At 37.7% G+C, this 6,000-nt stretch overlaps 1 protein-coding gene across 2 annotated transcripts in view; it reads left to right on the top strand.

The window, feature by feature from the left end:
• The first annotated feature begins 1,896 nt into the window (after positions 1-1,896).
• The window catches only part of mid1 (midline 1), a 42,112-nt gene continuing 38,008 nt past the window's right edge, over positions 1,897-6,000 (top strand). For both annotated transcript variants that reach the window (XM_088083294.1, XM_042494741.2), the window contains exons 1-2: positions 1,897-2,077; positions 4,844-5,038. The gene's annotated coding sequence lies outside the window, so the exon portion shown is untranslated. The remainder of the gene's footprint in view (positions 2,078-4,843; positions 5,039-6,000) is intronic.

The following is a 6,000-nucleotide window of genomic DNA, read 5'->3' as shown; positions in this document are numbered from 1 at the left end:
ATCTGAAGTTTGGATAAGGATGTCAAGTTTAAGTATGTCCATGTTGTAGCTGATAAGACACTATCATGTGAAATGAGTTCCATATCACAAGACAACTCAGCCAGAAAGAGAGAAGTTAATCATATAAATATAAATTCCCGTGCAGATCTCTGTTCTGTTTATATATTTTCTAGCAAAACACAAGCCATCATTAACAGAAAATATTCAAGTTCTTGGAGAGAAACTCAGCATGCTAAAGGCTACATGTGTTAAAATTCCATGTAATTCCCGCACGTGCGCTGATTGCCGAAGAAACTGCTGCTCAGAAGACACATAGCATTAAATCAAGCCTCAGACATATAATCATGTTTTTTTCTGCTTCAAAGAAAGTGCCAGCAGTTAATAATTAAGCAAAGGATCGACCTGGGTAATTATCGTAGGGTGACTTCAAAAGTGAAATAGTTCTAAGACTTAAAATGCAAACACACAAACACTTTGGCAATATGGCTGCACTCCTGTGAGGGTAGAAGGCTTTAATCAGCACCTGTAAGATTTCACACGATTGTCATGACGAAGACAGTGAGCAGCAGTAGAAGTTCACTCTCTGAACCTTTTTCCCACCCTGTGCTCAGATTTCCTGTCGGCAGATTTTTCCTTCTAGCGATTATGTGTTTATTCCCCTTGGTTTTATGTTCCCAGAAAACATGCTGATTAAGCGGATTCCCATAAAGTGCTGTGTCATACTTGTCATTTTTTAAAATTCTCTCATGTTTTTTATCATGCTTTACTTACCCCACTGTTTCCACACTACCAACACATTATACAAACTTGTATTGATATAAAGGTCACTAGGTGCAACCACCTAGTAACCAATAAGCAGAGCTGCCAACCACTGAGACCTTGTTTACAACTGGTATTAACTTTCATCTTGGGTGAATGTATCTCAAGTGGACAGCTCTAAGTACATGTGTGAATGCACCCAAAGCGTTTTAAAAGCATCTCAAGATCCAATTTCTCAGACAACATTCAGCGGTAGTCTGGGCCACTAATGGCCACATTCTTTCAGCAGTGTGTATCAATGATGTAGTATTCGGGTCCTGTTTGCACCAGCTGCGCTTAAGCTATAACGTGGGGAGTGATTTATGTTATAACTTAATTTAGTGTGGACTACAGCCTAATTTAAGAAAGAACGTACGCACAGCTGGTGCAACAATAAGGAGTCCATATTTTCTTGATTTGTGAGTTGACTCGGACTTCAACACTTATGAGTCAGACTTGGACTCATTCATGAAGTTGAAATCAGAAATTGGCTGAAGACTCTTATAGACTTATATATGTTTAGGCCTAAAATTGTGGTATACTTTAAAATTCATTTAAAATAATGTGAAAATGTTAAACTAAATATATAACACTTTAAAATTCATTTTTAAATAATGTAATTTTGGGGAATAAACTTTTAAAAAATGTGTGTTCATAAATATGGTAATTAAATGCTTGATAACCATAATTATGAACTCAAGTTCATAGCTTAAATTAATCATCCATTTAAGTTAATTTGTTCAGTTTTCCACATTATCTAAAAGAAATCCTAAATTATGTACTGTCGCCGCAATGAGCACATATTTTTAAGCTGACTGAAAATACTCATTTTAAAGGGATTTCAAAGTGTTATATAGGCTATATAATTACCATAATTATGAACACAGTTGATTGATTTACACATTATTTTTAAGGAATTTTTTAATGTATATAAACTGTTGAGTAAGTTTCTAGCTTTGGCAGATGTGTGTGTGTGTGTGTGTGTGTGTGTGTGTGTGTGTGTGTGTGTGTGTGTGTGTGTGTGTGTGTGTGTGTGTGTGCGTGCCAGTGTGTAGCCTATTCCACCACTTGCGACGCGAGTTCATGTCGCGCGCGCCCCCGTCTACATTTTACTTAATTCCCTGAAAGATGCGGCCTGGATCGTGCAGTTCGCCTTCATGGATTTTATATCCAATTCTGGAAAAGGCACCGCTAAATGTTGCATTTTCCTACACACAACTGATAAGAAGACTGGGATGTCAGACTGCAACAGACACCTGTCAACGTTACACCCAGAAAAGTAAGTGAAATACTTTCGTTAGCGAGTTAGCCTCAGGTAGCGTTAGCCTCTGAGGTCACTCAAACAGAAATACACCGATTGCTGCGTTCAGGTGACGTCGGACGGTCGGAGTTTCCGAATTGGGAAGTCGGTCTGCTACCGACTGAGTTGTGTTTATGTGCTTTAAGGTCGTGAAGTGGGAACAACATGGAAAGACATGAGCTGCATTTTAATGCCGAGAACAGTTTGAAGCTTTGTATTTGTGATTTTGTCCCTTGTTGCAGCACCAGTACATCCCCTAAAACCACGAAAGCTTAAAATAGCTTTACCTGACTTGTTATCAAGATTTATACTTTAAAAAAATCTAACTAATCTAGGTAACTACATAGACAGCAGTTAATATTAATACCATATTGCATTTTGCATGTATTTAAAAATTGATATTTAATTCATGAATTAATATGAAAAGTTTCTTACCACTTACCATTGACCAATGACCAATAAATTTTACATTTGAGGAACATTCAAAAAATGCATGAATATAATTGAATCAAATTAAGATCACGAGTGATTATGATAATTGGATTATAACATTTTGTGGCTAAAGAGATATTACTACACTGGAGTATTAAAGTAGGTATAAACAGGGCCTTTAAAACACACTGAAAACCATCAAGTCAAAATGGTTTTAACTTCCTCAAAACACACGTACAATGGGTTCTCAGATGTCTATAAGCCACTGTATATCCCTCCCTATCCTTTATGTAAGTCTTAGAGAACACAATGAAAACACAAAACACACAAAAACATACAATAGTAACATGTGTCATTAGTTATAAAAATGTTGTTTTTCTTTTAAAAACAATGATGATACTAGTAATTTCAGGTAAACAGTAGCTAAATATTTTTAATTTGAAATTAAATTCCTTTGTAATCAACCATCCACTTTTAAAATGAATAGAAGTTTATTCCAGGTTCAAGGACTAAGCATTTACAAGCTATCTTTTACTTTATCAAGTGCAAGCTGTGATTGAGTAGCTGTTAATGAAGATTGACTCTCCAGTGTAGAAGGGAGTTTAATTATCACGGCAGCTTATTAATACAAAAACACGTGCATCTTTTTACAGAGAAGGTCAAACCTGAGAGCAAAGTGGTGAACTCTGGGACTGAGCACAGCATCAAAGCGGTTTGCATAAATAACCAAGAATCACAAAGTGTTTTGGTTTATTGATTTCATCATTATTTGAATTTGAATGGATATCCTCGTTGCATTTCTGGCACCAAAAGCATGAAATTAATTTCAACAGAAGTGAGCGCATGCTTCAGATTTATAAGTGACTTGTGAATAGTGCTGTGGCCTTCTGGGATCTTTACAAAGCTTTCTCTCTGTCTTTTTTGTTCCCAGAAGGCCAAAGTGGATGCTGACAGTCTTGTCTGTCGTCGCAGCAGCGCGATTGTTGTGATCTTCAAAGCAAATGAATAGAAGATGTTTCATTGTTTCATCAATCTCAGCAGCCACAGCATCAATTCTGTATAATGTCTGGATAAAACAAAATGTCATTCGCAAAGTAAAGACGAACAACACTGTTTGCATCTGCGTCATCTAATATTGTTTTTTTTAGTAGAAAGAATATTTTTATGATAAATCTCTCTCACTTTTAAGACTCTCTGTCCTCTTTGGCACATGTTGAGACGGTGCAGACTAAATGTGTCAAACTTCTGCACACCCAAACATTTCAGTCTGAATGTTCAGACGTCTGCTGCCTGAGCTTAATGTTGGGGGTTAGCTTTGCTGGAAATTTGCTGAAGTCATCAAACTCCATGAAGTCAAATGAATCATGCTGTAAAGGTGTAATCATCCCACCATAACAGGTGTCGAAAAACTCCCTCTAATCCTCAACTTTTTTTCCTTCCTGATATGACGGCAGAACCCGGCCTCTTGAGTGCTGACGCGAGCTCTCCCTGAAAAAAAAAAAGAAAAAAGACTGGCTGCATGTGGATGCCACCTTTTCCTTTAAATAATTTGGACTTTATAAAGACTCAAAATACAATCTTAACTTCTCCTGAATTATAAAATGAAATATGAATTAAGAGGGAAAAAGGGGAGTTCGACACACAAAAAAGGTCCCAATCAAAAGAGGACATCGCGTATAGATGGGAAACACTGTAACCGAAACCGAATGCACCCAACACTGAAGCAACATTGAAAAAGGTATGGTATTATTTAAAAAATGTTTGTTTTGGATGGACAGTTTTCTACAATTAAGCTGAATTTAGCAATAAAAATTGGCTATAATTGTTACCAGCATGGTTCACTCTGCTTTGTCATCCCATGATAAGTTTTAAATGTCCAGCGTGCAGGATTTAGGGGGATATGCTGGCAGAAATGGAATATAATTTTAAAAAAAAAGTGTGTTTTCTTTAGTGGATACAGCATTGGAGGTGGGGCCCTGTCGGTTCCTTATGAAAGTTGCATAGTGGTGCATGAAGCCAAAAAGGCTTGATTTTCACAGTATAAAATAACTCTTGTGATGGATAACTTCTGGTTTACTGCTCTGCTATTTTAAACGGGGATTCAAATGAATGAATTTTGATGTTTTAAGATTGAATGGATCAAAATCTGATGGCAAAACGAGTCATTGTTCAGGGGTTACGACGCTGGAAAAAAACGTACCCTCTAATTTACAGACGTCTTTTTCCCAATGTAAATCTTTGGGATATGAAATTATTTTGTTCAGTGTTTCTTCTGGTTTTAATCACCTGGTCTGTTTGTTTTGACCTCTGCAGATAATTCGGCTCCTGGTAAAAAAACCTCCTGAACAATAAACACTGAAGGAATCCTGACCGGGAGTTCACGTTTATTGGCACACAGGATGAGTTTCAGCCGGCTGCAGTCTGCAGTCCTCACTGCTACATGCCACTGAATTCTACACACTGTTCCTAAAAAGTTGGGCTCAAGAGGGGCGACTGGGGGCGAATAAGGTGAGAAATACCTGAATCTGTCTGTAATCTGTTCCCCTCATGAATATCTCCTCGTAAAATGTTTTTTACTTTAACTCACAATGTCAGACTCTAAGCTCACTTGCTCACCCTTAGCAGCGTTCTTCCTGGATCCACACTCCAGATTAATAACACTCAAGTGCTGGTCAGGGACATCACAATTTGAACAAATGAGACCACATTACGTAGCAGATCAGTGAAAAAAAAATACTGATTTTACTTTTGATGTTCACTTGTTCAGTTACCTGCATATATATGAAACTCTAAAGTCAAAGAGAAGGTCTGGCTGTCTAGGGCAGGTGTTTTTTCAGTGAAGTTTATTGTACATGACCTTCACTATTCTTTGCATGCGTCTGCAGTGCCGACAGCAGAGGCAGGAGGTGCTTTGTGTGTGAGTTGTCTGTACGATTCTTGTGGAAGCCACATCTCCAGACCGCCTCAAGGGAATTTCTCAAATTCGGTACAAACGTCCACTTGGACTCAACAATGAACTTATTAGAATTTGGTGGTCAGAGGTCAACGTCACAGTGACCTCACCAACCATGTTTTCAGCCACAACTAAAAAATTCACACTCTAATTATGACAAAATTTCATTTAAATATCTAATAGGATAAAATGATGAAGTGATGGAATTTTTTAACCCAGAGGTCAAAGGTCAGCTTCACTATGACATCATGATATTCTGCAAAAGCACTTTTCTGGCCATTATTCAGTGTCATATCTCAGGGACAGAAGAGGAGACACTTGGTCAGATACTAAATTCAGGACACTAATCTTGGATGTCCACCTTGAAACTGTGCTGATCGTAGAGATCCTCTGTGATGACAGGTTGAAGACTTGTGTGAAACATTCGCGTTTGCAATTTGTAGCATCTTTGCAGCAACATCCATCTTTGAAGCATTGTCTACTGTCATGGCTACATATAAAAATGGACAGACATCGA

This window comes from Plectropomus leopardus, chromosome 10, assembly GCF_026936395.1.
Source record: "Plectropomus leopardus strain MGB_pleo_1.0 chromosome 10, ASM2693639v1, whole genome shotgun sequence".
Taxonomy (NCBI): Eukaryota; Metazoa; Chordata; class Actinopteri; order Perciformes; family Serranidae; genus Plectropomus; species Plectropomus leopardus.
This window is presented reverse-complemented; position numbering and strand designations above follow the sequence as displayed.